Source organism: Oryza brachyantha, chromosome 4, assembly GCF_000231095.2.
Source record: "Oryza brachyantha chromosome 4, ObraRS2, whole genome shotgun sequence".
Taxonomy (NCBI): Eukaryota; Viridiplantae; Streptophyta; class Magnoliopsida; order Poales; family Poaceae; genus Oryza; species Oryza brachyantha.
This window is the reverse complement of record NC_023166.2, coordinates 9,119,185-9,133,233: the sequence shown is the minus strand read 5'-3', so window position 1 is coordinate 9,133,233 and position 14,049 is coordinate 9,119,185.

Here is a 14,049-nt window from a genome sequence, read left to right as displayed (position 1 = left end):
TAAAAGAAGGTAGGCAAAAGATGGTGTAAAGTTGGATTTTGTGCATGTTCCTAGCAGTAATCCTTTGTTTATGTAAGATAATTTTGAGCTTATGTTGGTCTAAAAATAGGAGTTTAGACCCCCCAAAAAAAAAAAGTTGTGCTTGTTGGGTGCAGCCATGCCTGTTCTGGTCTGGAAAGCTACTTTATGACTACTGCACAGTTAAGATGCGAAACTGTTTCTTATATTTTAAAATTAAATGAAAGAGACAAAATGGTATATGCACCCCTGTGGTAAGCTTATAGGGAGTCTGGACCGGTAGCACAGTGCAAAAGAAAAAAAAGTCTGGTTATATAATTCTTAACTTTTAGGAGATAGTTAAAATCAAACTATCAAATTATTATTTACTTTTTATGATTTGTTTTTATTATTAAGTAAACTTTAGGCATGATTTTTTTTCATATTTACGTAAAAAATGAATAAGACGAAGATTAAACGTGTACGTAAAAGTTAATGGTGTCAAACATTAGAAAAAAAGAACAACTAACTGTTAGGATATAAAACATATTAGGATATAAAACATGACCTATATTTGTGGATAAGAATCATTAAAAATACACATAATTAGATGATTTTAAAGAGAATGCTAATATGTTATTCTCAAAAGTCCTCTTGTGGGGCCATAATAAAAATTGCCAAGAAAAAGTATGAACCCTGCAACCCTCGATTGGAAGCATCAAGCGAGGCCCAATTCCGTGTATCATTTTAGGCATGCTTCCAAAAATTTACTTTAAGGGCATGTTTTATAATGAAATCCCAGATGAATAGTCTAGAGGGGTGAATAGGCATTCCTGAAAAACACTTAAAAATCACAGGGGCTGGACCGTTCGATCGGCACTCTCGGGTAACCCGAGAGCTCTGGCTGGACCGTTCGGGTATGAAAACCGGACCGTCAGGTTAGGCAAAAGGAGGATTTCGGGAATCCTTTTTTGCAGTGTAGTTCTTGGGACGTGCAGAGCAAGTGTGTGAAAGATGAGAGGAGATGAACACCAAAACACAGAGAATACGGTAAAGAGAAAGATAGTGACACAAGCGATTTTTTTACCGAAGTTCGGATCTTTCGATCCTACTCTCTGTTGAGGCGCTCAGGTGAGTGGGATCTCTTTCGATCTTTTTCCTCACTTGGCTTCCTCCCACGAGGCCAACCGGCCAGGGTTTTCAAGTCCGCGTCTTTGGGCTAGCGGATCCTTAATCGGCCACCAAGGTCAAGATCAAGTGATTTCGCTCAACCATAGGTTGCAACTCACTCTACCCAGCAGCCTCCTATGACCAAGCCCAAGTATCCACTATCAAATTACCTAATTTCCTTGCAGAGGCTAGGCAACAACCTTCACAAACCTTTTCAGGAGATCCACACGGATTGGAAGCTTGCAGGCGACGTCTATCCATCTAGGAGATCGCTCTGCAAGAGTAACAAGCCCAATCGACACCACATGCATCCATGATCTTCAAACAAACAACCCTCAAGAACTCACCAACCTAAACTACTATTCTTAACCTTGATTTTCTCTAATCACTCTAGGAGGTGTTTGGATTAGTGGGGAAGGTTAGAGGGGTGCTAGGTTAGCCCTAGGAACTTACTGGTTTGAACTGGCAGCCTTAGCAACGGCTAGATTCGTAGGTTTCAATTTATAGTGTTGTCACACATCATGTAACCGTTGGAAAAAGTGCCCAAGGCTAGACCGTCCGACCAACACTTAGGTTTTTGCCGTGAGCAGGGGCCGAATTGTCCGGTCCTGCTTCTATGGAATTTTAAAATCTATGCTTCTAAAAACAACTCGGCTCACTCATAGATATATGTAGCGACTCTTGTGACCCCCCTTGATAGTACATATATCTTACGACTCAAAATTGAAAATAAAATTGTCTTCAACTCCGTAGAATTCCGCCTTGGATCACATTAGTTAAACAATTTCACGCAATCCTTGATGAATCGACTTTCCTCCTCTGCATCACAATTTTATTAGTGCGCAAATGCCTAATTAGCATTGTCATTAATCATCCAAAACTTGCTAAGGGGCTAGATGCACTTTCACATACATTTATTGAACATGCTCTTAGGGCATGTTCAAAGGTAGAGTCTTGTATAGACACTTCCCCATTTACATCAGTAACAACAACTCATTTTATAAGTGCACGTACAGATGTATAGTTGGGTATGGTTTCTTCATTAATACTACAAAATATATTTTTATTACTCTTCTTTCCTTTTATGTACCTCATGCAACAAAATTTTCTTAAATAAATATGAAGAGTCGGCTCTAAGTTGTTGTCATGCATAACAATTATTTTCTCTCTTCTCATATTTCTTTTCTCCTTATTATCTTATTCGCTCATATGTCAACGGAGAGAGTCAACTAATAATTTGCGTTGTACATGCCCTTATGTCCCTATACATGTGTAACCATTGAATATGTGTTACAAAATTAAATGCTCTACCATATTTCTGCCTTTTAACTCGCCCGCAGTTTGTCACGGTCATCTAGTACGCCTTACAAAACCAAGAAAAAAAAGAAAAGAGCTGAAAACCACCTTATAATCTCTTAATCCGTACGGCTGAATGGTTTGATTAGGGGGAATCCGTAGTGTCAGCCGTACGTGTGTAGCCCTAGTAATTTCTCTGCCGGTGGGCCCATGCCGTATACGTCCCAAAGTTATATTGGATCTGGTGGCTACATGTGACCGGCCGGCCGGGCCCACATCCCCGTCAGTAAAAGAAAAAGATAAAAAAGGGAAGAGCTCACCGTCCGTAAAGTCGTCAGACAGACGACAGTCGAACTCGAACACAGTAATCGATCGTTTGCAGTATATTATTGGCTCTCGATCTTCAAAGAGCATCTTCAACAAAGAGCATCTTCAACAGCTCTCAATCCTATCTTTTATCCTTAGAAATAAAGAATGAAGGGTAAAAGTAGACATCCAACAAAACATCTAGCACATTTTTTATTTTTAGATATCATCTATACCAGAAGAAAAACTCTATATTTAAGTATTTTATCTACATCCTCTAAAAAGATATGCATGATGTTATATATGGATGATCTGTTAGAGTACTAAGGAATATAAAGGATAAAACTGTTTTAGATTATCGTCCAAATAAAGATGTAGATAACTAAATTTAGATAAGCTGTTGATGATGCTCTAGGGGAAGAGAGGGAAAAAACAAAATAACATTACTTTCATGATGAAAGATTGTATGGGATCAAAAGGGTTTTGGTTTTACCTTTTGACCATCGGGCTGTTCAGTCACATGCTCCTATATTTTCTCTTTTGTTTTATGTTTATATGCTAAAATTTAAATTTAAAACCTTAAATTAAAATTAATTTTGGAGTTTTTTCACTAAAGTTTATTTCAGTGCATTGTCTTTTAGATCAATATATATACACATATATGTTCTATTCATAAATTATTTTTTGTTCGTGAATATGTTGATTGACTTTTTTCATGAGAAACTCAAAAAATCACCCCCTCCAACTCACTGGATTCAACCAAAATTTAGCATGATCAAATGTGACTATGTCAAAATTTATCATACTAATATTGGTTAAAGTAGAATTATTTGTAGTGTTAGTCAAAATATGGGGTGGTTGTTTGGTTTTTTAATGGAAACATAAAAACGTTATTTTTGCAAACTAAAAAAAATTAAGGCTCGAATCTAAAAATTAATGTTGAAAAATAAAATACGATAAAAAATTTATAAGATCAACTCCAAATTTAAAGCTAAACATTTAAATCTTGGTTTATAAGCAAAAGTAAAATAATAAGATTGATAAACCAAACCAATATGATAAAGTTGAACCCGTCTTTTGTCCAAAGATTACCAAAATTTTACACCAAAACAAATGTTCAAATAACACTATTGGAATGACCAAATTCCGGTAAAGCTAACTTTAGCCTCAAAACAAAATTAACCGCCCTAAATAAGTGTTGGACAAATACATTTGATTTCAAAAAAGTGAAGAATGCTCTAATCTTTTTAGCTTTAAATTGATATGTATCAGATGTAATAAGAAAAAAAAAGTCTTCCTAGGACGTACGGATGAGTGTATTTGGCGGTTGGGATGTAGGTGGAAAAACAACGGTTAAGCAGTTTCTCACTTTTCATAGATAGAAGTTTCTCTCTATCGTTAAGGTGACTTTTTCAATCAAGCTAGAACTGTGTAATTTTTAGTTATTTGTACTTTAACTTTTATATAATGGGCGGTAACTTCTTTCGAAGCAATTAAACACCGAAATAAACTGCAATACCTTAGAAAAAAATGGAACATAACACTATGAGACCAGATTTAGCGACCTTAGCCTTGAATTAGGACGCTTTTGGTTGACGGTCAGAGTGGGATACGATATGACCCTTCATATTTTTAGCCATACGGTGGTGATTTAGTTTTCTGTTTGGTTAGATGAATGAGTATGTATGGGATAAGCATATTAAATTATTAATTATTATAGATCTTATCGTAATTAGTATAAATTAATAACAAAATATATCTATGATCACTAATTAACACTAATTTAAACTTGGTAATTACTAATTAATAATAAAATATGCTAATTGTCACTAAATAATCACTAATAATCCATGTTAGTGGAGCTGGATGAGCTCATCCAGCCAATTTGCCCGGATACATTCATCTAGCATATTCATAAAATATTCTCTTTCTGGTCTATCTTATCTAGCTTCGCCTAGGATCAAATGCATTAAAAAACTGAACGGTCATCTCCCATCCAAATATGTTTAGTCAACCAAACACACCCTTAGGCATTGTTTAGTTCCCAAAATTTTTTTCTAAAAACATCACATCGAATTTTTAGACATTTAAATGGAGTATTGAATATAGATAAACGAAAAACTAATTGCACAGTTATGTGAGAAATCTCGAGACGAATCTTTTGAGTCTAATTAGTCCATAATTAGCCATAAGTGCTACAGTAACCAACATATGCTAATGACGGCTTAATTAGGCTCAAAAAATTCGTCTCACGGTTTTCAGCCGAGCTGTGAAATTCATTTTTTTATTCGTGTCCGAAAACATCTTTCGACATCCGGTCAAACGTTCGATATGACTTTTTTTCAAAAAATATGCCATCCAAACATGGACTTAGTTGTTATTATCAAACGCCATGTGTACACACTTGGTCATCCAAAAGAAAAGATAGCACACTTGCCCTTCATGAATAAGATTGTTTGTTGGTCAAATATATCTTGACGTAGAGGCTGGATAGATTTTCATTACCAAAAAAATTGATATAAAACTGCTATCGGAAGCTAATTAACATGTGGGCTAAAGGTGCAGGTCAAAACTGAGATTCAAATCAACATATAGCACACTAGATATTTACAAAAAGATCTTCACGAAGTAACATAGGAAGACAAATTTACCCTTTTAGATTTTATAATGCCATGTAATTTTCCTTTAGCAGCGTGGATGTGCTTGTGTGGAGCAGACACACATCTTTTGAGCTGATGTAAATGCTTTGCATCCTCAAATACATCATTTTTCTTAATATAAAAATATGACTAAGAGCTTCATCAATCTAGAACTGGCGATCCCCCCACTACTTTGCATGATATATACTCATCTCTCCTAAAATAAGCGCAGTCTTCTTACTCAAATTAAAATCAAAACATCGCTATTATTTTAAGACGGAAGAAGTAATAAGGGTTTATCGGCTAGATGTTACTGCAGATTTCTTGTTTTGTCACATTCATTTTGACTAAATGTTACTTTAGCAGCAGGATCGAGCAGCAGGGCCAGATATATTGCATCCGAAATCCGGATTGCCTATGCACTTTAGGCCACTGGCTGAGAGATCGATCCTGACGTGTACATCATATATATCAACAACATGCTTTGGCTTGGGCCTTGCATGCATGCATGATGAGAGCGAGGTGGAACAATATGGGCACTGGCTGCTGCTAAAGGAAATTAAAGGCTGCAGCTGCAGTGTATTCCACTCTCGCGACAGCAGTACGCTCGGCAGTCGCACGAGTATTAAAGGATATGTACGTGTTAATTAGTCCATATGTCTATGATGGGATTCACAGAGCTGGTCGTCTGGTTAATTCAAAGAAAAGGTTAAATGTTATATTTGTGAATAAAAAATAATTTCTAGATAAAAACTTTTATATACGTGATCTTAGCGATATAAAAACCAAAGGTAAAAATTCCAAAAATCTACTTTAAATTTTAGGTTAAAAATTCATATTTTAACTTATAAAAGTAAGCATGAGCGAAAAGGTAGGACCATATATACATACGCAGCGATAAATCTATAATCTACCCTATAATACACAACTCAGTTTACTCATTTACTCGTTAGACAAATCTAACGGACAGAATCATCTGTATCCATCGAAATGCTCTGATCTATTTCCCGTCCTCCCATCTAGTTCATTCTCCATAGTTGGAAGCCGCGGTAGATAAAGAGGGCTTCGAGTGTTGAACAATTTGACTATACTCAACTAAAATCTTCTAGGTCTTCTCATTTACCATATTTAGCAGCGAGTAAAGTCTGATTTTTGCTGAGCTACAGAAATATACCACTAAATTCAGATTCTGAGCTTAAATGCAGGACTTGAGTTTATATAACAAAACTTCAGTTTCACATGTAGATATAGGCAATGCCCTTATTAAGTTTCAGAATTTTTTTTTTTTTGGGACTACTGGATTTGGTAGATATAGGCAATGTACTTATTAGGATCCTTCTCTTTCAACCCATTTGGAAGTCCGCAAGAATTAAAAGCCCAAAATCAAGTATCAGGATATATTAGAAGTTAAAAACCCCAAAAAATAAGGATTCCTTTTATCTATTGAAAAGTGATCATGGCTGCCAGTAAGCCCAGGAAAATACTGTGTTATTTTTAAGCATTGATGAATGATAAATGAATGCTAAGAGACACTATAGGATAGATGCATATCTAAAATTTATGTCCATACACACTGTCGTTGTTTTTTCTTTTCCCTTCATGTTGTCTCTCCCTAGGGAGCTTACATCATTTCTGTAATCCTGCAAGTGTAGTTTTTCTCAGGCTTAATTCCGACAAGTTTCTTCCATTTTATAGACTTGTTAGCTCTGATTGTTACATCCTCTATTATACCCACAGACCACAGTTGATCTGAGCATAGTAGTTGCCCTTTCAAATCATGAGCTTTCAGGTGTATTGATGTCACTAAGCTACACATAACTGGGGATTGATATAGGCTACGACATATATGTGTTGCAAATGGTTGTTGTGCTGGAAAATTCACTTTGTACCTCTACATTTTTAGTTGTTTTTAGCTTAATCTGAACCACCAGATGGAAGTTAGGTTGTTTTGCTTTAGCACTCCACTGTGATCCAAACCCACAGACAAAATGTGATAGTATTCAAAGCAATGACCCTCAAATTGGAGTTGGCTATAAGTACAAATTCTGGGAAATGAACGGTCAACAGCTCTTCATGGAATAATGACGAGAATTACATTTTAATCCACTGATGGAATTGAGTCTTGGGTATATATATTGAATCTGTTTTATATTTTTAGCTCCCAGTACACTATTGATTTTCAGTAAGCTGTAGTTGCGCCAAGCTAGCTGTTGTGCTATATTGCTAATGTTAAACGAGATAGCGTTCCTTATGTTGGAGTGAGTTTGTTTTTCCTGTGTTGAAGTTGGCAATGATCTCCCCGGCAACAGTTTTGCGTGTTCTGACATTCACAACTTCCTTTGATCCTTTCTTTGAAGGAACAAAAAAGTAAGAGTTTTAGTGCAGTTGTTTTCCTGTAGTGTTTTATTGCTTGATTTCTCCTTTTTAAGGTAGAAATGAACTGTTAGATCAGTAATCTCTCTTTTATTCTTTGATTGTTTGAGAGCTTTGTATATCAGTGTATCCTTTTATCTCAGATTAAATTTGTTCACTATTTTGCAAAGTACAAGTTACCGTGCCAACATATCTATATAGCGAGCGAAGTCTTTCTGCTTGCATGACTGAATTTTTTTCTTATTAGTTGTCTAACTGAATGTTTTAGTTTATGTTGGGTCAGAAAGCTATATGTAACTTAGAACGGAGGTCTTTAATATATTATGTAATTCACAGGAAAATTGGCTTCTTTAAAGCTACAACTTAGGAGTGATCACAACCTGTTACATGCATGTTTTTCCCAATAGCTAGGTCTAGAATCTTTCCTTTTTGTTGAGAGCCGGTGATGTCATTTGTACGTGATTCAAACAAAGACGATTCTACGGGCTACGATAAGGAATTCAATTGAACTAAGAAAATCATTGCTTATGTTGAAGCATGTATCTCCTTTCAGAGGAGGCTCATATTAGATTTTTGCTGAGTTATACCGTTGCATGTTCATGGCATCCGAGTGTTGTGTAACTAAATTCAAAATGTGTATGTTATAATGAATAAAATTGGTATAATCTTACGGTAGTTTTATATTTGGAAACTTGGATATACAATTACTGAGATGCCAACTACTTGGATATACAATTATTGAGATGTCAACTACAAGTAATCCTTGGTGACAATATAAAGATCTATGTTGGTTCGTAGTATGTTTATTGAAACGTTTTGTTCGACTTGCAGATGTTGTTCTGCTTGTGATAGTAAAAACAACTGTCTTTTGTATTGTTGGTGATCTCATGTCTAATTCTTGGTATTTCTGCTAGCTGCATTATTTAAAATCCTAAACAGCAGAGATACACTAGAAATTACAGTGTTTTTACCCTAACCTTTTATTATATTGGTGTACTCACTTAAACCAAAGAGGGTGTGGCTAGAGGAGTGGTAAGTGTGGAGGCCAAAGTAGCAGAGCAAAGGACCTTGTGATATACGACGGCGTCAGCTGGTTTCAGGGAGGAGGCATCAGGGCTCCTTTTTTTTTGAGCAGTGAGGGGATGAGACAACATTTTTTCTCCTTTGCTAGCCTGACCATATGCGATTTTCATAAACAATAAATTATATGTGACTTTTTGGGGTTTTTATATCACATATATATGTTCAGAATGGTATGCGCTTTTTAGTTAATTTACAGGGTAAAATCATGGATTATTTTTTATTTGAATTGTCAGTACAAATTATCACCGTGGCGTTAGCACGGATATATAACTAGTAAAATAAGTGTAGCTGTCGCAGCATGGCAATGCGAATGACAACGACAATGGCATGCAGCTCTCTGTGCTCATCCGCAGTGTAGTGTAGCTGTAGGGCATGTTGCTGTTGGCTGCAGTGGGATTCGATCGATCTCAGTGTCAATGCCGTCTCTCTGCTTAATTGCTTTTTGGACCGTTCGTGTGATCTGAATCAATGTGAGTGGCTGAGTTTTGGCTCTGTTAAATTGCTTGCTTGCTAGCTGAGAAGCAGATCAAAAGATGCGTCGTCTTGATCGATGCTGCCATCGGCTGGGGCTGCAGGCTGCTGCTGCTGAGTGCTGATGGCACATATAGGAGCGTTTGGTTTTCGTTCCTTGTTGTCCACATCGCGCATGGAGAGGTTATTGGAATATACTTATGTAGGTGTCGTTTACAGGTGAGCTTTGGCCCCCTTGTAACAGCGCGACCAGGGCCATCTCTACGCTATGGACGGCGGGGGCGATGGTCTAGGGCCCATGCCAGAAGGAGGCCCAATATCCTCTCTCCTGGAAAACATACAGTGCACCCCGTAATTTCGATTTAGGTGCGACCGCGAGAGTGGGAGTCTGTGACTATGTAAGTATCCTCACGGTGATGAACGACGATGATGGGTTATCGTGCTTTGTTGGATGACCAGCATAAGAATTTTTTTTCTATATTGACTACTTGAGATATACAATTACTAATTTACTTCACAATTTATATTTACTGGGTGCTTATATAACTACATATTATAAGTGAACATGTGAATGGCATGCCCAGTTTTCGCGGACCATTTCTGCTGGTGTTGGATGAGCAACCAGTGCTATTCGGCGCGCTCGGCTTACACGCCCTTCTTGATCGGTCCACGGCATTTCCCGTGTGCAGACCTGCTATGACGCGCAAAGGGACTAAGTGTAAATTCTTCCTTTGGTTCGCTTTTCAATGACGCTGCTAGACGGCTGACTTACTCCTTAGGCGCGGGATCGAGAGCCACTCTGTTTGCCCCATGTATGCTCTGGATCCTAAGACAACAAATCATACCATTCTTGACTATGTGTTCGCTAGACAGGTCTAGTACTAGGTGTTGACGGTCCTGGGCTGGGAATCCTTGTCTCTCCAAAGGAGAGATAGCCTTCAAGACTGGTGGCCATCTTCCAGAGCCTTCCTTCCCAACCTTTCGAAGACCGGTTTCGACTCCTTAGTCCTCTTGGTCTCCTGGCAACACTGGAGGAAGCACAACAGTAAGGTGTTCGACTCTATTATCTCTTCTACCCATTTGGTGCCAGAGTTCGTCCGTGCGGAAGGTCAGCTCTGGTGTTCAGCCTTTTGTTTCGTAGTCGCTGGTTCTAGTTATAATTTTCTCCTTTTCTAGCTTTGTCATTTTTTTTCTTCTGTTGTCCCCTGCATAGGACTGGTATGGCCTCATTGCATCGTGTATCAAAACTTCTTTTCTTCTAATATATTAACGTGCAAAGTATTTGCGCGTTCGAGAAAAAAAGATGTAGACACCCGATCTCGTGTACATAATTTAGCACTATTGTTTTATTTTGTCCTACTATCTATTAGCTATAATTTTAGACAGTAGATTATATTAACTATTGGCTATCTGAAGAGATCAATCGCCGGTGCACCTAGCTCCTGTTCGCCGGATCACCGCACTGCCGCCGAGCGTCGTGAGGCCGGCGATCGCCGGCGTCGTGCATGGTCAAGGAGCTAGGAGCTGGGCTTTGGGTGAACGGGCTTGGGCTTGGGCTGCTCTTGCTTCTTGGGCTTTTAGTCATGGACAAAACAGTGATTTTTTTTATAAAAGAAAGGTGTTTTATTTTCAGAGAGTAGGGTAGGGCAGACCAAAACCTTTTTTTTTCCTGCAGTCTAGCAACATCTCCAAAGATAAATCCCTAAATTGACTCACTATCTGTTAATTTTATTTTCAATTTGATATAGTAAAGCAATTTGAGCTTGAGCAGAAGGCCCCTCCTGTTAACCTGTTCAACTCTTTCCATGACTCTTTTTACTCTTGGAGAAGAAATGCCAAAAGGCAATGTGTTTTCCATCTCCTAATTATATGCACCATTCACACCAGCTATCTCACTTATATTTTGTTTACGTTGATCTTCAATAAGTAAATATTGTCACCATTAATTTACTGTCATAACGATAAACTCATGAAGTTTATCGTAAAAAGATAGTTGTAGATTTTTAACTATGTGAAAATATAATTGTCTTACCAAATTTCCCATATTACATGTGTTTTGTCACTACAAAACAATTATGCATATATTATTTTACCTTTTTTGTCCAGGTCATTGAAAATTTCGATTGTAAGAGTTTGATGTTTACGAATAGATGAAAATAATATTATAATGCATTAATGCAAGATATTATCCACCAATTGAAAATAAAACATATCTTTTATGATCACAATGGAGAAGCCAGCAGCAGCAGCAGTGAAACTTCTTTCAACCTATTTTTTTTGTTTGTTTCAAAGATTTTTTTTTGTTATGGAGTATTTTATTCACTCTGTGTATAAAATAATTTATGAATAAAAATCTTATATACATATTCTTAGCCTTCTAAAAGCCAAGGCTAAAAAATAAACTTCGCTAAAAAAACCCCCTAAAATCAACTCCAAATTTAAAGCGAATAGATAGGGTGAAAGGTCTAGAACATCCTCCAATTTTCACTGCTACTTATGTTTCATCCAACGGTTAAAATTGATTCTACCCTTTTTTGTCTTTACTGAATCCAATGGCTAATATTTATAGGATGTCTGGTTACATCTTAGATTTCAATTTTCACTAGTTAAGGTTTGCATTGCATGAGCTTAATTTCTCGCTGGCTAGTCAATGACTGGACATGAAAAAAAAGTGTAAAATCATTAGCAAAGAGAATTCTGAGTAATATATGTGATCAATTGGAAATAGGCAGCGGGCTAATTATGGGCCAATTTTCGGCCCAAGTTAGTTGGATTTCGGCCCTTCTCAGCACAACTGCTGCTTCTGAGTGCATTGTAGTACACCTTTTCTTTCAATTTATTTATTTATTCCATTTTCTTTCTTGATATATAGAGTATGCATTTTCTGGTGAAATTAAATCTCTCTATTGCCTACAATTATTCCTAGTTTGTTCTTAATTAGGCTTTATATATAGACAGAAAAAGGTTATCTCACTGGCTGCAATGTGTTGGGCTGGGGTGTACGTGGAGATACCCAGAAATTCAAGCTTACTAGATACTCAGAAATTTCTCTAAAAAAGGATATTCAGACAAAATAATTATCCGTATGATTTCAGAGGATCTGTGAGTGACAAAATGCCAAAAGTGAAAGACAATTAATCAGATTATTAGACATTTTTGCATGCCAAAACTTTACAGGACTTGCTTGACGAGGATGCAGTCACCACACGTATGAAATCATGAATTTCTTTCGGATCACTTAGTTTTAGTGCCTTTTATCAGAAACAGGATAATGTATTGTTGCTGGCAGCATCTTTTTTAGATAATTAAGTACAGTTTAGGCACCTATAAGATGTCTAGAATGCTCAGTTGTCTCCTGAAGGATACCGACACAAAACCAGGTTTACATAACCAAATAAAGATGAAAACAGAGAATAAGAATCAGGTGTGCAAGTAGCAGGCAGCATCCTAAGCAAACATATAGAAGTGAATGATGAAAGATGGTGAGATATTCCTTTATTTTCTAACATGAAAGGTGTTCCTCCTGGTAGCTTCTGTTTTCCTCTTTTTCAAAGTTCAGAAGCTTTCTAGTCAGACAAAGACTATTGCTCTATGACACCGTCATGTCTGGGAACAGAATCCCTGTGTGCTAAAGCGTGCACAATGTGGAGTTGATTTCAGCACTCTATTACATGTGGATTATTGCACATTAGAATCTCCTCCAACAATTGGGTGTTAATGTGTCAATTTTTCCTGCATCAGGAGTACGACTGATGGCCTCTGCATTTTCCTGCTTTCAGTCACCTGCTGCTGCACAGTTCAGGCGATTTTAATTAGCATGGTGTTATCCCTTTACCAAGGTACCCCTGTTCAGAAACATGCAGAGAAGGTCCTACCGAAAAATGAGGTGCCATTGTCAACATTAGTGTTTTGTTTAAGGGTGAAAAAAGTAGCAATATGTTCTCTGATTTCTTGCTTCAGATGTACTTATTGACAAGAGGGAATTGTTATGTTTATTCAATCAAGGTCAAGTACAGAAGTGGATGCTGGAGTGAAAATGGCAAATGCTTCTGAATCAAGTGCTTCAGAGCCCTTTGAGGTTCTCCAGCCTTAAAGCAATCAGATGGTCATTATGACGATATCTGGACTCTGCAGACTATGCCTGCACAATATGCTCTGGGCCATTGCATGGATTCCAAGCAAGATGGTGAACTTCTGAATCATCTCCTTCTTCAAATAGTACATGATTTTGACCAGTCATGGATAGAATTTGGTTTCTGCTTTATTATCTTCTGAAATCAGAAGCTTTCAAGGGATGCAATGTCTGACTACAGTGGCTTAAATAGCTCTATTTGTTTGAGTTTTTCTGCTAAATTCATCATTACGATTGAGCTTCCTCTTTCAACACGCGTCCGTTTTTTTTCCTTCAAGTCCTATTGGTTGTAACAAGAGAACTGGTGGTCTCTGTCTGTGATAATCAGTCTGAACTAAAACTGTTTGTTGCCCCATGCACGTTATCAGAGATCTTTTTCAAGCAGGTGCTCCAGTTAGTTGGCACATTTGTCATGTGTTGATTTTGATCATCCAAGAAGGAATCTTTCTTCACGCATTTGTTGCGGTCAATTGGTTTCCTGATAATTAGTTGTTATATAAACACACACACACACATATTTCTTCTGTAGCTTCATGGGCATTTCCTGAGCCTGAAGAGCACTGAACACTGGAAATGGACTGA